Raw genomic sequence first — 26,806 nt, forward strand, 5'->3', positions numbered from 1 at the left:
GAAGGAAGGAAGGAAGAAGAAGGAAAGAAGGAAGGAAGGAAGGAAGGAAGGAAGGAAGGAAGAAAGGATTGGTTCATTCTGGCTCCTGGTTTGAAGGTACAGCGCATCATGTTGAGGAAGGCGTGGTGGCTGGAGCACAAGGCTTTCTACATGTGTCCACAGTCAGGAAGTAGGAAGCAATGAATGCTGATGTTCACCTTTCTTTCTTATTCAGTCCAGGGCCCTGGTCCATGGAATAGTGTTGCTCATATTTAGGGTAGGTCTTCCCAACTCTATTGATGCAATTTAGAAGTTTGCCCACAAGTTTGTTTCCATGGTGACTGTAAATGTCATATAGCATTTTACTGGTTAAGTACGTGAACCATCATGGACAGGATGGTGAGGTTTCAATGGACTCCCCAGGAAGTCAGAACTTAAGTCTGTCATGGCAGAGGAAGAGATGTGTTATCTTTCTGACCAAGGCTCATGCCATGACTGCTGTAGGATGTCTATGTTCATGTCATTGATGGTGGCGATGATCTTATGATCACATAGCAGACTAAACAATTTAAACAGTATAGTTTGGCATGTTAAGTATATTCCAGAGACCTTTTTAAAAACTAAAAACAGGGTCAATGAGATGGCTCAGTGGGTTAAGACTCTTGCCACTAAGCCTGGTTACTTGAATGAGTTTGACCCTTGAGACCCACATGGTGGAAGGAAAGAACCAGCTCTCAGAAGTTTCCTCAAGCTTGTATGTACACACACACAATGAAGGGGTAAATGTAATAACAATTTAAATCATAAAGAAAGGGTGAGAGCACACTGGTTGTAGGATACAAGGATGAAATCCAAAACATCTTGTCACTTTCTCAATTAAAGCTCAGTTTCACTGTGATCTTTGCCTCCATCCTGTAGGTGTGGTTTATAGCTGAGCATCTTTTCACTTGTTTCCTACTGGTTTGTGTTTGGGAATTTTGAAGGTTTCCTTTCATTGTGTAGAGTCCATCCCTTTCACTTGAGCTAACACAACTCCTTTAAAACATTATAGGATGTGCTATTTTCTTTTCTCATCACGGTGACCAAATCCCTAACAAGAAGCAACTTAAGGGAAGAAAGATTTGTTTGGGTTTATGGTTTGATGGAGAGGAGACAGGAGGTGGCGCTTCCCGGTACTTGTGCACACAGGAAGCAGAGAGTGATGGATGGACGCTGGTGCTCAGATCACTTCTCTTCTTATTCAGTCTGGGACCTAATCCCATGGAACCATGATGTCCACATTTAAGGTGAGTCTTCCCAACTCAATTAACCTATTCTAGCAAATCCCTCCCAGGCATGCTTAGAGGCTTGTTTCCATGGTGATTCTAAATTTTATCAAGTTAACAACCAAGAGCAACCATTCCATAGGGCTATAGGTATAGTATATTTATGTATATTGGTGAGCTGTTCTATTAGATGGCCATCTTAGAAACGGGAATCTGGAAGGTATTTCTTAATATGTACATTGTCAGATATCAGACAGTCTAGGAATAAGAAATAGCTTTATTTTAAAGCATAGCCAGCCCTAAATTCTTCTTCTTCTCTTCCTTTGATTGCTCCTTCTTCTTCATTATAATTTTTATTTATTCATGTTACATCCTAGTTGTAGCCCCCTCCCTCTTCTCCTCCTGGTACCACCCTCCCTCTCTGTTTCCCCTTTTCTCATTCCCCTACTTTTCAGAGAAGGGAAGCTCCTTCACCCACCTACCACAGAACATCAAATTACATCAGGACTGAGTACATCCTCTTCCCCTGTGGCATGGTGAGATAGCCCCACTAGGAAAAAGTGATCAAAAATCAGGCAACAGAGTCCAGAGTCAGCCTCTATGTCCCATGCTATGGGACCTATATGAGGAATGAGCTGCCGATCAGCTACAACTGTGTAGGGGGCCTAGGTCCCGTCCATGCATGGTACTTGGTTTGTTTCCATGGTAACTGAAAACGTCATATAGCTGATGAGGTTAGTTATCACAGCACCTAACTGGTTAAATATATGTACCATCCTGAACAGGATGGTGCTGGTGTTCAGCTCACTTCAGTCTCCACAGGTCTCCCCTGGACCCTGGTTAGCTGGCTCTGTTGGTCTTCTTGTGGAGCTCCTGTCCCATCTGGGTTCTTCTATTCTTCCCAGACTCTTCCAAAATGTTCCCTGCACAGGCCTAGCTTTCTTTGTACTACATACCATGGTGGCATGAATGACGTGTCCGCTATAAGTCCTAGGCTTTTGGACCCCAGTTGGGATTAGGAGGCATGGTCTCACTGGAGAAAGTATGTCATCGAGGATGGGCTTTGAGGTTTCAAAAAGACTCATGACATTCCCAGGGTGTTCTCTGTCTCCTGTTTGATTCAAGACGTGAGCTCTCGGCTGTTCCTTTTTGCTCCACCATCATGGACTCTAACCCTCTGAAGCCATAATCTCAGTTAAATGTTTTCTTATATAAATTGCCTTGGTCATGATGTCTTATCTCAGCAATAGATAAGTAATTGATACACCTACATTCTTTTAGCTCAGTTTCTCTCTCTACTTAGAGTTTATGATAAGCAGCTGCTTGATAAGGACTCAATGTCCAGTCCTTGATTTCTTTTCTTTTCCCCACTTTATGTTCTTTGAAAAGTTCAAGCATGCATTCATTATATCTTAGTCTTATCTGCTTCTGCTCTCTCCTTCTATCCTTATTGCCTTATCCAGCACACGTTCTTTCAACTTCATGTCCTCTCCCTCCCTTTAAAGAAATTACAGTGGTGGTTTTGAATGAGAATGGCCACCTTAGGGTCATATATTTGAATACTTGGTCCCCATTTGGTGAGATTTGTTGGGAAGGATTAGGAGGCTTGGTCTTGTTGGAGATGTGTTACCAGGGGTGGGTTTGAGGTTTTAAAAGCCCACACCATTCCCCATCCGTGCTCTCTCTGCCTTCTTTGTGAATTAAATGGTACGCTCTCAGCCACTGCTCAACCATGCCTGCTGCCTGTTGCTGCGCTCCCTGCCATTGTGGTCATGGACTCACCTTTGAAAGCGCCTAAATGCTCTCTTGTATACCTTGCAGCAGCACTCGAGTTCAGATCCCCAGTACCCATATAAACAGCTGTCCTGCTTTAATCCCAGCACCATATGGAACACAGACAGGACCCTTACTGGGGATACCCAACTGTCAGCCCTACTTCAGGTTAGTGAGAGACGCTGGCTATAGAATAAGGGGGAAAGTTATAGAATCCTCTGTGTATGTATCTCCTACCCCTTACTTGAGCATGCAGCACACACCACACATATACACAAGCATGTGCCCATGGGTACATGTTCATGCTGCTCACATGTTAACCAATCAATGAAAATAGGTTTTTCTTTTAAAAATACCACTAAACTATAAGAGTGGTTTAAAAAATACTGTCTGGAGAATTTTCATTTCTCTCTTCCTTCCTTCCTTCCTTCCTTCCTTCCTTCCTTCCTTCCTTCTTCCTTCCTTTCTTTCCTGTCTTCCTTCTTCTTCTCCTCCTTCTTTCCTCCTCCTCCTCCTCCTCCTCCTCCTCCTCCTCCTCCTCCTTCTTCTCTTCTTCTTCTTCTTCTTTTGAGACAGAGTCTCTCTGTGTAGCTCTGGCTGTCCTGGAACTCACTGTGTAGACCAGGCTGGCCTTGAACTCACAGAGATCCGCTTGCCTCTGCCTCCTTAGTACTGGGACTATTGGTGTGCACCTCTACCACCTGGCTTCTATTTCTTGTTTTTGTTTTTTAAATTTTTCTTTATGTTTATTTTATAGAAATGGGTGTTCTGCCTGCATGTATGTTTGCACCATGTGTGTGCCTGGTACCCAAGGAGGCCAAAAGAAGATGTCAGATTCCCTGGGACTGTAGTTACAGGTAGTTGTCAGCCACCCTGTAGGCGCTGGGAACCAAAGCCCTGTCCTCTGTAAGAGCAGCCAGTTCTCTCAACCAGCGAGCCATCTCTCCATATCTTCAGCTCTTTTTATTGCTGGATAGCATGTGCAGGGATAAGTGTGTTCATCAGAAACATTCAATTTAGCCAACTTCCACAGAACACTGCTGTCTCGGCAGCAGTACCTGGATGGGGAGGCAGCACCTGTATCCCTTTGTTAATCTCCTTAGTCATTCATCCCAAGAGGAATCAACCACTTCTTGGATTTCAAACTGCATTTATTCTTTCTTTCTTTTTTTTTTTTCCTGCTGCCAAAACTTTCACAAAGGCCACCACTTACTAAGAAATCTTTGAAAAAATTCTAACATTTTGTTGAGGCCTAATGATACCCACTACATTTCTTATATTTAAGGGGTGCGATCTGATGTGTTTTGACATGTGAATATGCCCATGAATCCATCACCACAATCAAGATAATGAACATACCCATCACCCCCAAAGTCTCCTTATCTACCCTCTACCCAACCCTCCACGTTTCTCCCCGGGCCACCAGCGATCTGCTTCCTGCCACTAGACATTAAAGTCATCTACAATATGACTTAACTAGAATAATATGAAATCTACTTTTTTTTCCCCCTCTCCCCATAATTTCTTTGAGATTTACCTCTGCTGGCCTGGGTATCATTACTTTGTTCCTTCTTATTGCTGATTGCTGACTACTGTTCCTTTGTATTTGCATGCTGCGCTTTTCCCATTCTCTTTTTAGGAAATACATTTTGGCATCTGGCTTATATTGCTTTACAGTCTCCCTGCTACTTATAAGTTACTTCCTATCTCTGAAGAATTCTTAGTTTGTTTGTTCGTTTGTTTCACCTGCACAGTGAGATAGTTCTGAAATAGTATTAATCACCAGGACTAAAGGAATTAATAGAGTTGTCTCCTGGTATCCAAGGGGCATTGGTTCCTGGGATCTCACCTGCCCAGAAACCAAAATTCAGAGACAAACAAGCCCCTTAGGGCTTAACGTTTGCACATCACCTCTGTGTACCCTTCTGTGTCTTTCAAACCACCTCTAGATTACTTGTAATGCCGAAGAGCAGGCAAATGCCTTGTGAGTAGTTGCTTAGAAATTTCTGACAAGAAAAGAACTTGTACGCGTTCAGTACGGGCTCAGCTGTTTGCTTCTGAATGTCTTCAACCTAAAGTTGCTCCATTCTGCGGGTGTGAAACTCTTGGGTGTAGAAGCCTGTGGGTGTACATGCAGACAGAGCCTGGACAACAGAGCCTGGCAGGTGAAGGCTTAGCGGGGTGGGTCAGCCCACACTGTCCCACTGTGTGCTGAGCGCTGGGTGTGGACCTACTAATGCATTCACCACTGCACGGTGGGCCTGAGAGGTGGTCTGATGATGCTGTGATTTCTCCCAGGGTCAAGCAGAGAAGGGAAGTCTGTCTTCCACAGTTCTCCCTTCGTACCATCTGGTCTTCTCTGCCAGTATTTACTGCTCATCCTCTCTTTTTGGTCCCATTTGCTCAATGTCTTTGGGATCTTGATCCTTACTGTAGATGGGTTCACTGCTGTCAGAACTACCCCGTGAAGATTTCCAGCTTCTCATTATGTTTGAGCTATTCCAGACCCATATACCCACATATCTATCCACACATCTGCCTGTGTGCTGGGCAATGGCTGTGCACTTGGTGTGTTAGTTTGCCTCTTTGGTGCTTTGATAAAACACTGACTAAACTTGTCTTGGAGTGGAAAAGGTTTGTTTGGGTTCACACTCATAGGTAACAGTCACTCACTAGAGGAAGTCAAGACAGGAACTCAAGGCAGGAGCTGAAGCAGAGACCACAGGGGAACAGGGTTTACTGGCTTGCTCCCTGTGGCTTGCTTGATCAGCCCATTTTCTTATACAGTTTAGGACCACTTGCCCAGGAATGGCTTTGGCCACTGTGGGCTAGGCCTTCCCACATTAATAAGCAAGAAAATGCATCACAGATATGTGGTTATTTGAAGGAGAATGTGGCCTATTGGCTCAAATATTTTCATGCTTAGTCTCCAGTTGATGAACTATTTGGAAGGATTAGGAAGTGTGGCTTTGTTGGAGGAGGTGTGTCACTGGGGGTGAGCATTGAGGCTTTAAACTTCCCACCAGGCCTTCTCTCTCTCTCTCTCTGCCTGCTACCTACAGACATCACGCTCTCAGCTTCTGCTCAAGTGTCACGTCTGTCTGCTTCCTACCATGATGATCACTGACTAAATCTCCACAGTTTAGTCCCCAATTAAGTGTTTCGTTTCCCAAGAGTTGCCATGGTCGTGGTGTCTCTTCGCAGCCATAGAACAGTGACTAAGACAATACCCATAGACCTGTCTGAGGCAATACCTGAAACTGGGCTCCCCTTTCCCTGGTGACTACAGTCTTTGTCAAGTCAACAAAAACTAACCAGCACACCAGGGTATACCGGAAAACAAGTTACAAGCTCCGACTTTAAGAAGCTTGCATGTGGCACTGGATTCATCACAGGGACCAATGGGATACCCTGGGAGCCCAGCCGTTCAATGTACTGTTAAAGGAGGCAGTTATGCTTTTCAGGGAATATTTGCAAATCTTGGTATACCGACACATAAGGCCTTATCTAACACGAAGCACGATGTTAGTTGTAAATATTAGAAGCCTAGTTCGGAGAGATGGTTCACTGGTTAAGGGTATGTACTGCTCTTACAGAGGACCCAGGTTTGGTTCCCAGGGCCCACGTTGTGTTGGTCAGTCCACAACTGCCTGTAGCTCCAGCTCTAGGGGATCTCACACTCTCTTCTGGACTTTGTGGGCACCTGCACTTATCTGTGTGTGCACACACAATACATACGCATGCACACATGCATGAATGTGAATGCACACAGGCACGCGTGTGTGTGCATGTGCACATATTCTTAAAGCATAGTAAAAATTAATCTTAAAAAAAATCCAGCATGTGTGGACCCCTGCACTTACATGCACACACACACACACACACACACACAAACACAAACACACACACACCACATAGACCACATAGTAAAAATAAACCTTAAAGAATCGGCACAGGTTATAGGTATTTGACTGCGGGTCTGTGCACTGTTTGGAGACCCAAGCAGATTTCGCGGCAGTGCAAAGGGAGTGGGCGCTGTGAAGCGGGAGCAGTGCGTCTCCACAGACACTGCAGCCGGGACCTGCAGGCCTTTCCCGAAGGCTGCCTGTCACTGTGCACAGCGGCAATTCTACACAGCAGGAGGAGTTAAGGATCTGGCGCTTTAGTCCTGGTCACTAGACACCCGGTGCTATTGCCAAAGCTGAAGAGAATGCCCAGGGCATTTTCCAGCTCCCCCTACTGGATCGGTGTCTCATGACACTGCAGTACTCACGCTGCTCCTGTCCAGTCCTTAGGAAAATGTAGGGGTTGTGGCCAATGCCGCTGGTCATCCTGGAGGTCACCTGCACTCGAGATTGCTCTGGACTCAAGTCCGAGTTCTTGAGAGGCTTCCCTGGTTCTCAGTCATCTGAGCCACATGTCACTTAGCCCAGTGGCACTACGGTTTCCCAGCATGCAGCCTGGCTGCCTGGCATCCCCTACGTTGCTCTGTACTTGTGTATACAAACTTGCCTCTTCCTCAGCATTCTAAGGCTCCCACTCATGTTCCTCCCCTGATCAAACACTTCTTTTTACTCATTGTGCATAATTTCATGGCAGCATTTTATTTTCTTTTATGTTACTTATTTTAAGACAGACTCTCATAGCCTCGTCTGGATTCTTTTTTAAAAACAATTTATTCATTTTAAAAAAAATTATTAATTACACTTTGTTCACTCTGTATCCCCCCATAAACCCTTCTACCTCCTCTCCCAATCCCAGCTTCCCTCCCCCTTCTCCATGCATGCCCCTCCCCAAGCCCGCTGATAGGGGAGGTCTTCCTCTCCTTCCTCTGATCCTAGTCTATCAGATCTCATCAGGAGTGGCTGCATTGTCATCTTCTGTGGCCTGGTAAGGCTGGTCCCCCCTCAGGGGGAGGTGATCAAAGAGCAGGCCAATAAGTTCATGTCAAGGCAGTCCCTGTTTCCATTACTATGGAACCCACTTGGACACTGAACTGCCATGGGCTACATCTGTGCAGGGGTTCTAGGTTATCTCCATGCATGGTACTTGGTTAGAGTGAGTCTCAGGAAAGACCCCTGTGCTTATTATTATTATTTTTTTGTTCTGTTGCTCTCCTTGTGGAGCTCCTGTCCTCTCCAGATCTTACTATTTCCCACTTCTTTCATAAGATTCCATGCACTCTGCCCAATTGTCTGGACTCTTAATTTGTAGTGGAGATAATATTGAACTTGTGACCATCAGACACCTCTTCCAAGGGCTGCGACTGCCGCCTTACACCGTGCCTGGCTTTTCAATTCTTCAGTAACTTCCATTATCTTTGTCCCTTGAGTTTCCAGGTAACGACCTGTCTATCATCTTAACCATTCAGTTTGGTCATTAATTAAAGCCTAGTTGTTTCATGTGCTTCTACAGCTCCCTTAATGAAGCAGGACATTTTTCAAAGAGTTTTTTTTCTCTGTGTACTCTATGGTACCTAGTAGAGAATTGGGCAGAAGAATGTCCATCTCATAGCTGTATCAGCCCACACAGTGTTATAGGTATGGATCTCATTACATATATATAATCTAAAGCTTATATAATCTAAGGAACCATCTTCAAGGGGGAAACCCTGTTACAAAATTATGGGTACAGAAGCAGAAGCAAAAGTGAATGTGTTTGTAAAGGAATCCTTAGGAGGCCTTTTGGGCTTGTGCAAGAGAGGGACTTTGGAGATCAAGTAGCCCTGAAATTGAAGGAAGAGTCCAGACATCTTTTGATCTTTTGTTTATTTTATTATTTTAATTTCACCTATTGTGCACAGACAAAATCCCAAGGCTTTGCGGTCTTTCTCACAACTGCGTCTTCTGGCTGTGTGGGAGAGCACCCTGACCTCGGTCCAGGAGACAATTGGGTATGCAATTGTCCTGGAGAAAAAGGCTGGTTGACAATTAAGTATCAACAATATCTCACTAAGTTTTGAGGACTGAAGTAGACATTAACGCCAAAGTTCTGTGCCATGTGCATATGATCACAGACACGAAAACACCTTTGCCTTCTCCCGCGCATGTTTCAATCCAAACAGGCAGAGTGAGAAAGCACAGCGTTGCTCTGAGCCAGCGCCTCTTCTCAGAGGCTGCTATTGGGGATCTGACCAGCTGATGTCACTGTGTGACCACGAATACACCCACATCCAGGTTAAAAAAAAAAAAAAAGGAAACAGCTTGGGCTTGGTGCTGTAGCCCTGGGAAAGATAAACTCCTTCCTCCCCACAGCTGCCTGACCTCATCTCTTCCCCTGCCTGCATAGTTTATAAAATTGAGAACTCGCTGACGGATTTAATTTTGACGGAGAATTACCTGTAGGCAAGAGGACAATCAAACCCACACTGCTGAAGAGGGAATGGGGGGGGGGGGAGAGTTGTGAATCTATTATCTATGTTTAGCAAATGGAGAGCTAAGAATCTGCCAGTTTCCCTTTTCCTCTGCGATGCCCTTTCATTTCCATCTTGTTAGGTACCATGAGCTCAGAGCTAGTTACAAAAGGGCCGATTAACCAAGTGCTAGATTTTCCTAGATTTTCCAGGTGTCCGATTTCCTCTTGTGCTTGCCTGATCCCTCATCTATTTGGATCATCAGAAGAGTTGTGGTTGGACTTAGAATTTCCACTTCTGAGTTGTAACAACTGTAGGGGCTTGGTAGTCCAAGGTGCCGGAAAGCCCAGCTAAGACTTTTGAAACTAATGTTTGATAGAAAAATTGGCCGCCTCCCTATTTGATCTCTACTGTAAAGCCATATGGCAGGTCATGGGGAGCTAGATAAACATTTTGATGTTTAGAGTCTGTTAAAAAGAGGGACCCTGTTGACTCGGGTCTCTAATGGCGTCTACTAGAGAGCTTTGATCTCCCAAGTCATGTGCATGAGCAGAAGCTCTCATGTCTAATAATCAGCGTGGCTGGCATAGCAAAGTGCCACATATAGGGGTGGTGGCTTAAATGGCACAGGGATTTCCTCATAGCCCTAGAGCCTGAGGGTCTCAGATCAAGGTGCCAACAGTATTAGAGTGGCTTAGAGTGGCCGGCCATCTCCCTGCACGCCCTCCCACGGTCTTCCCTCTCCATGTCTGCAGCCTAAGCCTTTCTTGCATAGATACTATCCGTTCTGGTGAAGGCCCACACTAATACCTCACTTTTAGCACAACCCCCTCTTTAAAGACCCCTCTGCAAATACTCCGCCTGTTCTGGTTTGGGTATAAAATGTTTTCTACGGGTCCCTCTTCTGAGTGCACGGCCCCCTAACTCGTGCCTGTCGGGGGCGCTGTAAGCCCTGCGGGCAAAGCTCGGTCGGCAGAAGTGGGTCCTTCGTGGACCCACCAAGATGTGATGAGCTGCACCCCGGCACTTCCGCCATCACGGGTGGAATTGCTCGTGTGGCCGCGCCTGCCTCACCACAGTGGGCTGAAACCTCTGTGGAGGGAGCCGCGACCTAGATGCACCTTTGCTCCCTCAAGTTGCTCCCGTCAGATTGTTTGACACTGACAAAAAAGTAACCTGTAATGCCCCCTTCCTAGTCTAGGTGGAAGATGACCCATCTGAGATGCTGACCAGCCGATCTCCATTTTTCTTAGCTTGGCTGTGCCTCTTTGAGTTGCATAAAGCAGAGAGAGGAGCCGCAAGCCCACGGCGGCCCCTCATCAGAACTGTGAGATCAAAGAGAATTTCGGCTCATGCCTGGGAAGGTTCTCTGCACACGCCAAGACTTGGGAGAACACAGCCCAAGCCTGTGGCTTGTGGGGAGCTTCATTTGAGCCCAGTGCATGCTAAGTTGGCCTCCTCTCATGTATCTTAGGGCCGTGAAAGCGTTTTAAAAAACGCCCTCCCATCAACATGCCCCCAAATTAGCTTATTGAAGGAAGGGTCAATGCAAAAATAACTGACAAGATGCTTTTGCCTGTAATATGGAGTTTTGACTTTCTGATACATAAAAAATAAGGCAGATGTGTTTAAATAGCACGCAGATAACATGGCCTCATTATAAATGATAAACAATAAAACTCATGTCAGAAAGTAAACGAAAGGAAGAAAAATCAGCTATGAACAACTTACTGTAGAGCTTCCTTCCTTTGTTTGTTTCCCGAGGCAATGTTTCCCTGTGTGCCCTAGATTCACTGGAAACTGTAGACCAAGATGCCTGCAGACTCAGAGATCCACCTGCCTCTGCCTCCCCAGTGCTGGGACTGAAGGCATACGCCACCACTGCCCGGCCTCTTCGTTTCTTTCTAGCTATCAAAACACAGTACAAAAGAAAAAGATTGTATTATAACACTAAAGAAAACATACTTTTTGGTTTATTTTTTTTGTGTATGTGTTTGTATATGTGCACACGTATGGGCAGGAGCACGTGTGCGCGTGGAGGTCAGAGGTTGATGTCAGGCATCTTCTTCAATCGCGTTACACCTTATTTATTGAGACAGGGTCTTTCATTAGCCGTGGAGCTCACTGATTCAGCTAAACTGACTGCGCAGGAAGCTTCAGCGATCATCTTTGTCTCTGTCTCCCCAGTGCTGAGATTTTTACAGGATTTTCACATGAGTTCTTGGAGATTAAACTCAGGTCACTATGTGTGCACAGAAAACATTTTACTATTGGAACCATCTTCACAACCCTATTTTCTGTTTTGTCTGTTTGTCTGTCTCTCTCTCTATATATATGAGAGACAGCTTATATCTAGAGCTAAGCATTTAGACCTAAGCATCAAGCTACTCTATCACTGAGATAGACACTGAACCTCTAAATACTGTTTTTTTTTTTAAACAAAGAAAATAAAACCTGATTTCATGCTTTTATTTTTAGTGCTGGGGATTGAATTCAGGCCCCATTTGAATGCTAGGTAAGCACTTAACTCTCCCTAAGCTGGAGAAGAAAAATTTTAACTGTAAACAAAGGCCCTCAACTTAGAAACTTAATGGGCTTTATGAATTAATCTATTCATATTTTTGGTAAGCGTACACTGATTTGCCTAGCCATTCAGCTCTGTCTGGGATTGGAGACAAAGTCGTGCATGCATCAGATGAAATCCCTGCCCTAGAATCCTGTGGGAAGACACAGGGCGCAGGCAGAACATCAATGTACATTGTCTCTCATCCATTCCGAATGCATTAAAAACCCCACACGAAAAAGCCTCTGATAGTTGAATGCAGTTTACATCACTGTTGATCACTGTCAAAAGCATGAGATGTAAACAGTTTCAGGATGGTCACTGAGTGGCTTGAAAAAAAAAAAATCCCAGCGACAGTATGGAGAACTCCTTTGATCTCTACGAGCAAATGGTTATGGGACAGAAGGGGCAGCAGTGACTTCTCCAAGGCTGGGGTGTGTGTGTGTGTGTGTGTGTGTGTGTGTGTGTGTGTGTGTGCAGCATCTTTCTGCAATCTGGAGTCCGTCAGGCCCTGCTCTGCCCCTCGCCTGTGGGGTCGTGGTCTCTTTAGGAAGTGCAAAAAATGTGAAGGGATCAAACACTGATCCAGGCAGGTGGAGCTCAATGCAAATGTTTTCAGCTCTCTTCATTAAGTTTCTACCTTTAAAATGCACTCACAGGGCTGTGTATGATACACAGCAACGCTTGAGCCCAATAGATCACATAAAGCTCCGTTAGCGAAGATGAGAGCGTGGTCTGTAAGAAGGAAGCGTCGTGTCCTGTCTAAGTGAGCAGTGGTTTTCTTCTTAGTGTGCATAAAACAGTGGTGCATCTGCGTTCCATCTGACAGTTTCTGAGGTGGCAAAGTGTGGTGGTGCCTCGCGTAGAGAGAAGTGACCAAGGTGTATCATCGAAGGTGACCTGAAAGTCCCTGAAGTATTTGCAGGGCACCTGGAGAACAAGGAGTTGGGCCTGTTGGCAGAATGAAAAACATTTATTTTGCCTTGCCTCTCCCAGACAGTTCCTGCATGAATTTGGGGACTCAAATTCAAATCTGAGTTTTTCTCAGCCTCAGTTTCTTCATTGGCTAAATCATATTTATCCTGACTGTTTGGTTAGAGTGTAAGTGGATGGCCTCCTGATATTTGTTAACGTGGCCAGCCAATGACCACACAGGACTGTCCAATAGGTCTACTCTTGGTGCTGAGCATCCAACAGTGAGGAAGGTAGAGGACGTTCCATTTCCTTCATGGACGACCATGCATCAGATACAGATCCAAGTGTGTGTGTGTGTGTGTGTGTGTGTGTGTGTGTGTGTGTGTGTGTTTCTGGCTCCTTCTGGTTTTCTTGCCCAAAACTCATCAAAGGTGAACTTTAGTGTGACAGAACCACGTTAGACCTTTAATCACTTTTATAAGCAGAATTAGAAAGAAGTAGACAGTAAAGAATGGATTGTATGTCTCTTAAGGCTACTTGGGAACTGTTCAAATCACTCAGCAGTAGGTTAGGTTGTTTGGAGTCAGAGAAGTTGCCGTCAGGAGGCAAGTCTTGGAGAAAAATTCCTCTCAGGGCTGTAGATGCCACCTGTGGACAAGCACCTTCTTCTCTTTCCATCTCTGCTGGCTTTACCTCACGGCATATTCATGTTTTCAGTGTTTTGCTTTTAGGGGAAAAATTCATCCTGAGGAGTAAATGACTGACATAGGTTTGAAACAGAATCTAATTTTTTCCTAAATGCTCCCTGCTTTAGCAGAAATAGTACTTTGAGAAAATAACTGCTCTTTCTGAGAGGCTTTCTGAGAATAATCAGTAAATACAGCATGTAACCTGCCAGCCCACCTTCTTCAGGGAGTGTGCTGGAAAACTAAATCCACACAATCATAGCCACTTGCTTTTATGTCTATCACTGTTAGATAAACTTACCAGGAATTTTGTTTGCTTTTGTGCGTGTACACACAGTGCTGCAGATAGAACCTCCATCTCTGCTAGATCAGTGCTAGACCAGTGCTCTACCACTGAGCCATCTCCCCAGTCCTTATTAGCAACTCTGTTACAGCAGCCTTACTTAATATTGTATCTTTTTTTTTTTTTTTTTTTTTTTATCACACAGCTGTCCAATTCAAATTTACCTTCTAAGAAAATCTGCCTCTTGAAAGAGCAAAGGCTGTAACTTTAACGCCAGGAAACTTTATCTAGGTTTCATTTATCGAAATGGCTCTTTCACTTTAATTTTAAAATGTGCTTTAAATGGCAAGATGTTATGTATGTGCTGGCGTCAGGCATGTGTTAGAGGGCCTGAAAAGCAATGTAGATAGGAAATACAAATCAGGTGTACGCCATAGTCTCGTGTTCGATGATTCATTTTCTTTAAGAAAAATGATTTTTTGATTTAACCTCAAGTACGCCTTTCTGAAAAGTACATAAAGAAGTCTTCTTGTTCCGTTTTGCTATTAACACTGGCTGACAGCACTCTAGCCAACAGGCAGTGCCTGACATCCTGAAGAACAGTGACAGATATTTATGATGGTTCGGGCTTGGTTCACATTATCTGTGCAACCATTTTTTCTCTTTTTAAATCTTTGTCAGCTTAATTCAATGTGAAGTGTAGGGAAAGTATGTTTTTCACAGCAAACTATGATCAAACAAAGTTGCTTTCCTGTTAGCTGGGGTTTAACGAACGGGATCATCGGCCTTCAATATACTGCGCTGTTGTGCTGTGAAATGTGCGTGTTCTCCTCTGGTCCCTCTTCCTGTTCCTCGAAGAAGAGGGCTCTGTCGTGCAGTTATTCTTGTACCCGGAAGACTCAGAAAGGACGAAGACACACACTGCAGCATCCCACAGTTACATCCGTGCCCGAAGTTCTTCAGCTCTCATGCTTGTGCAGTGAACTTTACAGGCTGAGCCATTCCCCAAGCCCCTTTGGTGTAAATTCTTATATGAGGAAGGGTCTTCCTCTGTGACCTAGCTGGTCTTGAACTTTCAGTCCTTGTACCTCAGCCTCCTGGGCGGTTAGATTATAGGCGTGTGCCACCACTAAGCTAAGAATGTTAAACATTTCTTGTTGTTGAATATTAATATTTATTATAGATTTACCTTTTAGTTAAGCAGCAGTTATTCCTAATCCGGCTGTATACCTAAATCACCATACAGAGACTAGGGTTTATTTAGTTAACCTAGAGCACAATGTTGAGCAATAGTTACTCCATCCTAAACCTCCAAGCCCGCATAGTTTCTACCGTTCAGCTTTCATCCATTATACTTGCTTTTAGTCATAGCTTAGGTCCAGTTCATCTTTCCTCTTGGTTCCAAGTCCTCTCCTGCTGATCTCTGTTCTCCTCCTACTACTTGCTTCCTTCTCTTCCCATCCAGGACCAGGATGTCCCACCCTATTCTCTCCATTGCCAAGCTGGTTGTTTAATTGACAATTACAGAGAACAAATGGCATGTTTACACAAACTTGAGACAGGTGATGCTTAGAATAAGTGTCACAATGCAATGTCCAGATTGAAACCAGATAGTGGGGTAGAGAAGTCAGCATTTGAATGAACAAGGGTAAATTGAATACATTCCACAAGAATATTATACCAACAATTTATTTACTGACTCCCTAAATATCTATCATGTTCACACATATTAATTTTGGCAGGGGTGTTGAGTTGGTAATTTGTCTCATTGATAAAACCAGGCCAATTTACTAGATTATAATGAAGATGTGCAAAAAAAAAATTTGAAGTTTCCCTTATTGCTTTTAACTAGGACATGTACTACTCTAGAAATTCCATTTCCATTGATTTCTGAAAGACTTACATTTGACATCTAGAGAGAATGGTCTCTTTTTCTTAAAAAATCGTCCCTTTTGGACAAATTGGGTCAATTAAAAAATTTCAAATTCTCTCTCCTCCTCCCCACTCCTTTCCCCCAAGATATGCTGGAAAGAGATTCTCATGAATATCTTGGGAGCTCAGACATCCTGGTCCTCCTGGTCACTTTTTACCCTGTGCAGAAGTGCCATACTCTGTTAGGTCCTGCGTGGTCTCTGGCCATTCTTCCAATGCCAGCTGGGGAATAACATCCTTCCGGAGCACCAAGATCCTTTTGGATCTTGCCAGAAGCTTTTCCTGGGCCACTGGTACCCCCAGTGCTTTCAAGGAAGAGTCTGGTGAAACTGCCAGATGATGGAAAAGGAGGTGAGAATAAAATGCAGACAGACAGAGCACTGAGCAGAGAAGCACATCTATAAAGATGGAGGCTCCAAAATTGGTAAATAATGTGCTGTTTCTGGCAGCTGGCCAGTCCTGGGTGAAAACTGATGCTTGCCAACCATCAGTGTGTAAATTAGGGGCACTGGGCCCAAATTTTGTGTGAAGTTGCTCTCCAATTGCAACCTGAGAGATACGTAAGAGATAATTGGCCAAGCCAAGAATGGTGCGTTTCCTGAGACTTGGGATGGAATGGAGGAATGCATGCAACAGCAATGGATACTTACTCATGGGAGACACATTCCCAGACTGCCCCTATGGAGCCTGGAGCTGTGGTTAGAACTGAACTGTATCTATCTATCCATCCATCTATCTGTCTGTCTGTCTATCTACCTATCTATCTATCTTACATGTTGATACATAATGTACATTATATTATATGTAATCTGCACATATGATATGTAACACATATATGGATAACATCACTTTTCTATACAAATATCTATATTAAATATGTGAATTAAGCATAGTAATAAGTAATTGCAAAATAGGACAATTATCACAATGTTCTGTAGTAAGTTTATGTGAATGTACCTCCGGTTTTCAGAATCTCTTATTTACTGTAGATCTCAGCCTGGGGTTCTTTTTGTTTCTTCTTCTTCTTCTTCTTCTTCTTCTTCTTCTTCTTCTTCTTCTTCTTCTTCTTCTTCTTCTTCTTCTACTTCTTCATATTTTTCTTCCAAGACAGAGTTTTTCTGTCTCCCTGGCTGTCTTAGAGCTTACTCTGTAGACCAGGCTGGCCTCAAAATTCATAGAGATCTGCCTGCCTCTGCCTTCTGAGTGCTGAGATTAAAGGTGTGTACTACCACTGACTGGCTTTTTTTTTTTTTTGTCTCTTCTTAAGCCACATACTTTCATCTTTTTATCTAAGGAAGCATTTTCCAGTTTCATTTGGCATATCTGAATTGCTAGCATAATTACTCTTGTATTCTGGGACCATTATCAGGCAAACAGGGTTACTTGAATAGAAGCACTGTAATTCCATGGGTTGCTCTGTTATCAATTGTGGCTTCTCAGAGAGAAGGCAGGTAGACAGCTGGCACAGTTTGGATATACTAGGCCAAGGGATGACTCAGGTCCTAAGCTGGATGGAGGGGAAATGTGCAAGAATTCATAGTGTGTTCAGAATGTTATCCAAACTAAACATACCAACTACTTGTTTTTGAATTTTTTATTTGACATTTTCAGTGAGTAGTTGACCTTGAGTAACTAAACTCATGCAAAACGAGACCACAGATAAATGGGGCCTACATACATCACATGAGAGGGTTCATTGGCAGGTTTGCTTCTCTTTGAGAGATTGATAAGTAAAGTAAGGTATGTGGGGGTGGAGACAGAGACATTAAGAGATGAGGCTTATCAGAGAGAACTTTTAAAAAGTAGGATAAGGATGTGGAAGTTAGCTCTCCACAATTGATGGCTTCTGACAGGGTGCGGGAAGGGAATGACTCAGTTCTATTTATGGAGCAGGCCACTGAGAGTTTGACTATGCTCTAGTGAGTATATAGATAAACCAAATTGGATGTTTTCTTTTTAGAAAAGTTCTTTTTCTTTCTTCATTTATTTTTTTTGGGGGGGGCAGAGGTCACAAAGGTTGGGGGTGGACACAGAAGGACTAGGCTATGAGTGTGACCAGGAAATGTGAAATTCCCAAAACATCAATAAAAGTGTTATGTTACAAAAATATTTAAAAAAAAAAAAGAAAGAGAGAGATGAGGCTTGACAATAAAACTGGGACCAAGTCAAGATGGGTTATAGTGACCATGGCAACCATGGTCACCATAGTCATGGCCAAGAGCAAGGGAACAAGGATTAGTCAGTGGTCTATAAATATATAGAACCCAGAGAGCGCATTTATCTATTTTTTGAGACAGGGTCTCGAACTATTTATCCAAGGATGACCTTGAATCCCTGCTCTTCCTGCTTCAACCTCCTACATGCTGAGATTATAGGTATAAAGCACCATACATTTTATGTAGTACTTGGATCAAACCCAGGGCTATTGTACATAATAGCGAGCACTCAATTAACTGAACTGCATCCTGACGTTTATATTTCTAACCAGAAGAAGCGATGTGTTCGCTTGGTTTTCATGATTAGTGGTTTTCATGACAGTGGAAGGGTGCAGAGTGGAAGCTGCAGAAACCAGAACTTGGAAACTTCAGAACAAGTGGAGCCAAGGCCGTGGCTTCAGTGAGAAGGTGAAAGCCTAGAAGGTTCCTGGAGAGCTCTCTGGTGAAACTTGACATTCCTAGGCTGAGAACTGTGGAGTCTGATCTTCACAGGTATCAGGAAAGGCACCCGCTCAAGAGGAACTGTGTATACATAAGGAAGTGTGTGTGCGCGTGTGTGCAAGCCTCCTTCTTCTAATTTGTTTCATTGGATGGCACCATTCAGAAAAATTCTTGCTTTCTCCGTTTATATGTCCATCATCTCTGAAAACTAGTGGTTGAGCAGTTTTCTAGATGTTTCTCAGTCCAGTCAAGTTGACAACAACGGTTAATCCCTATGGGAAACTGCAGAAGGTTTGGAAGCAGAGATTGGCCCTGTACGTGGGCAGATGGCTAATTGTAGGCTTTGACTTTTTAAAACCTATTTTATTTGGGATTTCTTTATTTGGGATTTCTCCTTCTTCCTTCTTCACCCCAGTCCCTTCCAACACTCCAGTACCAGGTAGGAGAAAAAGAAGGTTAATAGAGATGGAGGATGTGGACCTCTTTAGACATAGTTCCTTGGGGTGAGTTCACTCTTCTTCATCAATCCAGTCAAACAGCAAACAAGCAATACAGCAATAGTCAAAGCAGCAACAAGGTCCAGCAACAGCAGCAGCAGGGTTCAGCAGAAGCAGCATGATTCAGCAGAAGTGTTAGGAAGAGTTCCCTTGGGCTTTTCTCTCTAGGAGCGAAGCGTAGCCAAGTGATGCTAAGTGTTTTGATGCAAAGCGATCTCTGTCTGTGGGCTCCTATTTATATCTTCTTAAAGTCCACATCTTGTTTTTCAGTGGTCTGAAACCATGCCTCTTTGCCCCAGCACGAGGCTGTTTCTGTTGACAAGGATCACTAGCCCTCTCATGAGGCTGTTTATCAGCTGGCAAAGATCATGCACTTCTCATGAGGCTGTTATCAGCTATGGACAAAGAATTCTTGGATCCCATACTTGGGACTACAGCAAAAATATACCCACACGACATAACCAAAACTTCTACTACAAGTAAACTGAGAGAATGGGTCAGAGAATCCTTTGTTCCAGGCTAGAGATTTACCTGAAGAAAGATGGAGTCCTATTCCTTCCTTAATCACCTGTCTTTTCCTCTACAAAAACAGCTACAATCTACATGTGCCCTAGAGAAAAGGCAAAGGCGCTCTGTGTAGGTGTGCATGGTTTTCTGCAACAGGATCTGTAAACATTTTTCAGCATGAACTCCTCCTACCTGGGAATTTTGAAGTGGCTGTAGGTAGATAGGTATAGAAAATGAAAATCGGTTCAGAAAAAAAAAGTTAGTTAAAATGACTATTAGCAATTGCTTCAGAGTTTTAAGAAAAAATTCATTTACGACATTTGTTCAGTATTGGCTAAGTGGCAGTTAGACTTTAAGGAGTAAAAGGATGGACTGTTTTCAGCCCTCCAGCATCTCAGCTTTACGCCGAGAGATAGACATGAAGTGAGTATCTCTAGCAAGATCTGCTAAATTCTATGTAGGAAAAAAAGCTACATGATTGTGCCTAGACTCCCGATGTTCCATGAAATTCATGAATTTATCTGGTTCACTATTAGTCTTGTACATTAGAGAGATTTCCCCATGATACTCCCTTTCCTGTGAAAATTCCTTGTTATCGAATGCACTGTTTAGATAAATTTGTGCTCAGGTTTAGAATGACTTGTACAGATTTTGTCAAGATGATCTGAGCAAGAAGACAAATTGTAGACAATTTCCTCAAGGGTTAAAAAAGTTTTCCACTAAAGCAAACACACATATAAGCATCCAAGTAAAACACCTTTTTGCTTAGCCTTCTAGAATAAGTTGGCCTATCCAGCGAGAAGGTGCAGGTTGGAAAGGAGTCCCGACTTCTGGCTTTAACAGGATCTGACAGTTTCTTATTTAGGGAGGGTGTGCTTCATTGTTGACATGAAAAGTTCTGAGGACACAAAGCCCTAATTATCCTGTGCTCTCTGCAAGAGTGGAATCCTTAACACAATTCCGGGTGACATGTCTTTCGCCTTCCTTGCTATTAACAGTCTCCACCCACTGGTCATCATCCCAGCTCAACCTGCAAAGACAAATTCCCAAATCATTTAACGAGACCCTTATCTACCGCCAGCTTTGAAGCCATTATAGAACTCTTCACCAGCGGACAGCATCCAGGAATGCTTTCATTAGAATAGATGTGCCTTTCTTAGAGATGTCAGGTTTGGGGTGCCTGGCCTCTGAAGCTGGCTAATGCATTGCTTCTTTGCTAGGACAAGGGAAGGGACTCACTGGAATGATCAGAGCAATTATTTGTAGCTATCTGCCATGGGTAATCAGCCCCAGGTCGGCTGATGGGAGAGGTGACCTAAACCTGCCTTTTCAGGCTCAGTTCATCTTCGCCTTCAGCATCTCCTTAGACACAAGCTTCAAACATCTTTTGGCCACATTTAACTTTCTTGGATTTATATTTCTTCTATATTTTAATAGTTCTTCGACTCAGAGGAGGTCATCTGAGGCTTACTAGGATGTATTTTTCTTCTGCAGTTTTCTCTTTTATCCTACTTGACGTATTTTCTTGCTAAGTTCCCTTGTGATAAAGCAGGAGTTCTTCAGCCATGGAAAACTTATTTTCTTTCATCCTGTCAAATCGTCTCAAAGAGTAGATAAAAGGCTTTCAGTGAAACTTGATATTTATTACAAGCAAGGGAAGAAATGTGAAAGTCACAGGGAATGGCTGCTCTGTGATGCAGACATTGTAGAAGAGGAAGGGTTTGTCATTGACTACTGTGAGCTGTCATCCCCTTCATCTTCCTAATCGACCACGTTTTCAATAGTATTATTTTTGCTTCAGGACCACTGGGTATTCTGTGTAGGCCATGTAACGTCCAACATGCCATAAAAATGGGGTTAACAGGCTTCACTGACAAACGCAACTTAAGGCAAAGAAGCTTGATTTAAATGTAAATTAAAAACAAGTTTTGAGGAGAGACCAAATGAGCTCAGATTTACAGAAAACAATTGAAATATTTTCTTTAAAATAGTACTTTCTTCTTTTTCTTTTTTTTTTAATGTGAAAAGTGTGCCAGGTTTAGTGGCCCATACTTATGCTGGCTAGTTTTATGTCACCTCGACACAAGCTAGAGTCATTTGGGAGGAGGAACCCAGAAAATGTACCCAGGAGTCTGGCCTGCAGGTAAGCCTGTGCTGCATTTTCTTGATTGATGATTGATGGGGTAGGGGCCAGCTCACCACAGGTGATGCCACCTGGCGTCTGGTTTTCCTGGGTGCCATCAGGAAATGGACTAAGCAAGCAACAGGGAGCTTAACTCAAGCAATGGGTAAGCAGAACTCTACTGTGGCCTTCGCATCAGGTTCTCCCTTCGGGGTCCTGACTCCCCATAGTGATGGGGTGTGATGTGCAGCTGTAAGGTGAAATAAGCCCTTTCCTCTCCAATTTGCTTTTTCATCTTGGTGTTTATCGCTGCATTGGAGACCCTCGCTAAGACTTTTGTCATGCTAGAATTTATGATGCTAAAGCAGGAAGGGCCTGCCTGGGCTACACCACAAGCTTGAGACTAGTAGGGATAGGTAGAGGGATCCTGACTCAAAACATTAAAATACAAGCGTGAGAAGTGAAACACAGTGACACATGCTGTGTATTTCACTCACAGCAGGGCAGGAAGGATGGCTTCACCTCTGTAGCTGTTTCTCAGAATGAGAATTAGGTAAGAGACAGAGAGAGCATCATGGCAGAAATTACTTTGAAAAAAGGCAGTCAGGTTTCTTGCTTGATATGATGTTTCAGCTCTATTGTTACATTTGTTAATTAATTATCTTAGGCATGTTTTTTAAGGATATGAGGTTATTTCTGTGAATTGATCCAGAAACTTGGCTTTGCACTGGGCTGTGAATGAGTGATAGTTATTATTTCTCAAGAGCAGACCATGATAGAAATGTGAAGGAACCGCAGAAAGGCTATGAGATTGTTGGTGCCTGCCTGCTTTAGGGGTTGGTAGTGGAGGTGGCAGGATAGGAGAAGCAGGTCTTCATAGGCTGAAGGACCTCAGGAGAAGGTGGCAGGGCTCCTAGATATTTTTCAGGTTGCTTATGGCTCCTTTAACTGGGTAGGGAGAGTGGATTTTGCATTGCGTGGAAAGCCTTCTTTCACTGTCTTCTACTGTGAGAACACATTGGCCTACTGTCCAAAGAATGACTTGTTTCTAATAAGATCTAGGCTCCAGCTCTGTATTCACACTGGGAGGTGGCTTCCAAACTGTGAGATCATTACAGGTTCTAGGCTAACTTACGGACCTTGTGTTCTCTGGAGGGAGGGAAAAGACGGGTATTCAGAACTCTGGGAGGTCGCTACGCTATTCATCAAGCTTAGGAGAGGCATGGAACCAGGGAGGCAACAGACAAACGAGTGAAGAGCTGTAGCAGGTAAGATATGGACTAGAGAGTAACTGGGTGAATGCAGGAGCCTGGCACAAATTGCACAGAGGTCAGGAAAATGCAGGCAGTCCCTTAATGTGAGGCTTGTCTCTCGCTTCACTAGGATGGCGAAGGGGTCAATCTGGCATTCCACACGCCTTAGGGTATTTGGTAGTGCTATGAAATTATTTTGATGCTGGCTACCCTTACATAGAAATGAGATTTATTTGGCTCACGATTCTCGTGGCCAGAGGGTCCAAACAGCTTTGCATCCTGGCTACATCATGTAGTTTGAAACACAGGGGTTATCTCTGACATGGACTCCGTTGCTCACTCTTTGATTGCTTCCCCCTGGCAGGGTAGCCTTGCCAGGCCGCAGAGGAAGAGGATCCAGGCAGTCCTGATGAGATTTGATAAGCTAGGGTCAGATGGTACGGAAGGAGAGCTCCCCCTTTCTGTGGTCTAGGGAAGGGGGATGGGAGGAGGGAGGGGCTACAATCGGGACAGCAAGTGAACACATTATAAAAGTAAATAAATAAATAAGTAAGTAAATAAACAAATAAATGCAAAGGTGTGGTGGAGGTATCTTTGAGCTGGTGTATGTGCTAAAATTCAACCAAACAAGTGGTCTTTCTCATGGGTGGGCAGTGTTTTCTGAGATGCCTGCAGAATTCCTGATGTGAGCAAGGATACTAACCTTCTCAGTGTTAGGTTTTATCTGTCTTACGTTGTATGAGCCTGTGGTCATCACTGCTCCCAAGCTAGGTGTGTGTTGCTTCTCCTGTAACTTAGAGCCACAGCAAAAGGAGTCTGATGAGCAGTAGCTGGGACTTCTGGGTGGTGGGCCTGTCTATCCATGAGTTACCCACGCTTGTGTAAGTAACCCTGATAAACTCAGTTATTTGGGGTGAATAGATATTCCTTTTATCCTTTACACCTTCACAGGACGGCCATGAAAAAAAAAAAAAAGACACAGGCTGTCTACATGAAACCAAAGTGTGAGTTCACCTTTATAACCATCCACGCTTGAGAGAATGAACTATGCAAAGTGAATATTAATGCATCCCATAGGCAGTGACTTAATTATCTGTTAGTAGACCCCTGTCTCTTAAAGGCACCACTTCCTAATATTCCCACACTGATGACCAGGCCCCCAGAATATCAACCTTTGTGCAGACACTCAAACCACATCCAAGCCATACACCACACATAACTTTGCTGGGCATTCAGAAGCCCTGGGAGGATATGGTGGAAACGCACCAAAGGCGAGCTCACTGTGATCGTCTGGGGAATTGCTGTAGGTGAGTAAGGTCATATCTCACGTCAGGTGAGTGCCTTTGAATTCTGCCTTATTCAGAGCAGAGCTGCTGGCTCTGTTCTCACTCATGGTAGAAAGGAAAATACCTAAACAACTGGGACTTAGTCCTTCTGTATTCTAGAAGTAACTGAAAAAAATGTTACTGTCCTTAAGTAAGACAAGGAGGAGTGCCTTACTTGAATTAAAGGTACGGTGCAAATCTACTTGAATTAAAGGGACAGTGCAAACCTCGTCATGTGTGTCTCAATGCTGCACATGTGTGTTCCAAAAGTATTCATAAACCAATTATAGTAGAAGAGTTATTCAGTGCTTCCCTTAGTCTAGCTGTTTGCTAGGTCTTGCAGACATAGAATGGAGTCTCAATGTTTTGACACATTGCATTCAAAAGCTATTTGATTTAGTGGATTATGGGTTCTGCTTTTGAAAAACGACATGTTTGCCTCTGTGGTTAAGAGAAAAATCTTTGTAAAGATAATCTCATTTCAACCCAATGGCTTTGGGATGGCGCGTTCCCCCTCACCGCCGCTGATCAGCTACATTCCTCGAAGGCACACTGTCCCACTCCGTGCCATCACTCGCAAAAGGACTAACATCATAACATTTGTAAGTGGCAGCGTTGCACGAGCCCGCAGCACACAAATTAAAGCTCTTCCTGGCTGGCCCAAGTGCTTCATCAAGTGGCAGAGATGCTGTGGTTTAGATGTGGTTTTTGTCCCCCAAAGGCTCGAAGGCAGAATTGGTGTTCAGTGTAGTGAGGTGGAGGAGGGGGGAACCATTAAGAAATGAGGTCTGCTGGGTGGTGATCAGGTGACTGGGTCATGACTGTCCTCATTAAAGGATCTGTGCAGGCCTCAGTAAATTAGTTCTTAAGAGAGCTGTTTGCTGTGACATAAGGCGGGTCCCTCACCTGACTTTTGGTTCTTCTCTGACCGTGTAAACCTTCTTGCCTGTGCTTTCGCCCTAAAGTGCCATGAGGGACCTTGGAAATTTCAAGCATCAGAACCATGAGAAGAATCAATTTCTTTTATTTATATGTTACCCATGCTTGGGCCTTTTGGTATAGCAACACACAATGAACCAAGACAAAGGAGAATTTCTGTTATCACACCTAAGTATTTGGAAACTTGAGGGTGATCACTTCCTACCACTTCTGCTTTCCCAATGGTCACTGGAGATCTCCTCCTTCTTATTTTGGTAAAGGAAAGAGGGATGGCCTTTGTCTATCAAGAGACAGAAAGTGCCAATATCAGACCTAACCCAGATAATCTCAAAGGTCCCTTCTAAACTTAAAATCTTGAACTTATTACATCAGAAAGTACACAGAGAAGGGGAGTGGAGTCTTACCCACTGAATGTACAGTCTAAACATGGACCCAAAACATGTACAAGCACAAACTCAAAAGAAAGTTTGCTACTCATTACCATTCACTCTTCATTTTTATTTTATTGGTTTTACCCGTTTGCACTGATTTTTTTTCCCCTTAGCTTATGAATACACAGAAGTGTTGAGCCTCTCATGTTCTCAGAACAGATTTTCTCCTAAGTAAGTATTTCACATCTGTATTATTTTGTTTTGGTTCTCTCTAAAATGCATTGTAAAGATTTTTGTCGACAAGTTTGCTTTTTTCCTTAATTTTTTTTAATTAATTACAGTTTATTCCCTTTGATAGCCCCCTCCATCATCCCCTCCCAATCCTACCCTCCCTCCCTCTTCTTCTCCTATGCTCCTTCCCCAGTTCACTGATAGGGGAGGTCCTCCTTCCCTTCCATCTGATTGTAGCCTATCAGGTCTCATCAGGACTGGCTGCATCATCTTCCTCTGTGGCCTGGTAAAGGAAGTACCTGGAACCACAAGAGGCAATAATTGCTGGTTTGCAGGGTTGTAAGTTCTTGATTTCATAGCTCAAGGCTAAAACCCAGCCCATTCTTCCCTCAGCTGTTCTGAACCCAGTGACCATAAACACGAAGGGAAGGGCATGAGCTCACACCCTAGTATTTTCCTTTGAAGCTTCAGCCTGGGCTACAGTTGTATTATACTACCTGGATAGGTCCAGTTTCCCTCCATTTTTCTTTTTTGCACAGAGAAGACCAATAACCGGCAGCTTAGTGATAAGTATGCGAGCTCCGTGACTCCCCACTCGAAACTCAGTTCCCACCCCCTTTAGTACTACAGCGTGTCAGTGGTGGAGGTGAGCACCATTGATCAAGATCCCTGCTGAGCCTCCCGCAATTCTTCATAGAATCACAGGCGACAAACTGAAACGCTATGTTTCCACAATGACACAGAGACTGGAAACGCAGAAGTTAAGTATAAATCTTCATAGAAGTTTCAGTAATTTTTAATAATTTGTTCTTTTGTGGCATGCATATGTGAATGATATATATTTCCTACAGCAACAGGAATTCATTTCCCCCACATCTGTAATATCTGCAGCAAGCTAAATTAAAAATGCATTTGTACTTGTACAGCTAAATGATCATATTTAATGAAATGTCAGAGATGAATCTTAGCAAGTAGCTAGGAAATTATTTTAGAGGGTACAGCATTTTATTACTTGTAGTCAGGGAAAAGCATAGTGATTAAACAAATGGTTTACTGCTCTAAGGTGGTGGCGGCATACGAATGGGGAGAGTGTGGATGGTGGGAAGGCAGAGAAATGTCGCATTTTCAGTCCTTTGCTTTCCTCTGTGGCTTCCTT

Source organism: Meriones unguiculatus, chromosome 19 (assembly GCF_030254825.1).
Source record: "Meriones unguiculatus strain TT.TT164.6M chromosome 19, Bangor_MerUng_6.1, whole genome shotgun sequence".
NCBI lineage: Eukaryota > Metazoa > Chordata > Mammalia > Rodentia > Muridae > Meriones > Meriones unguiculatus.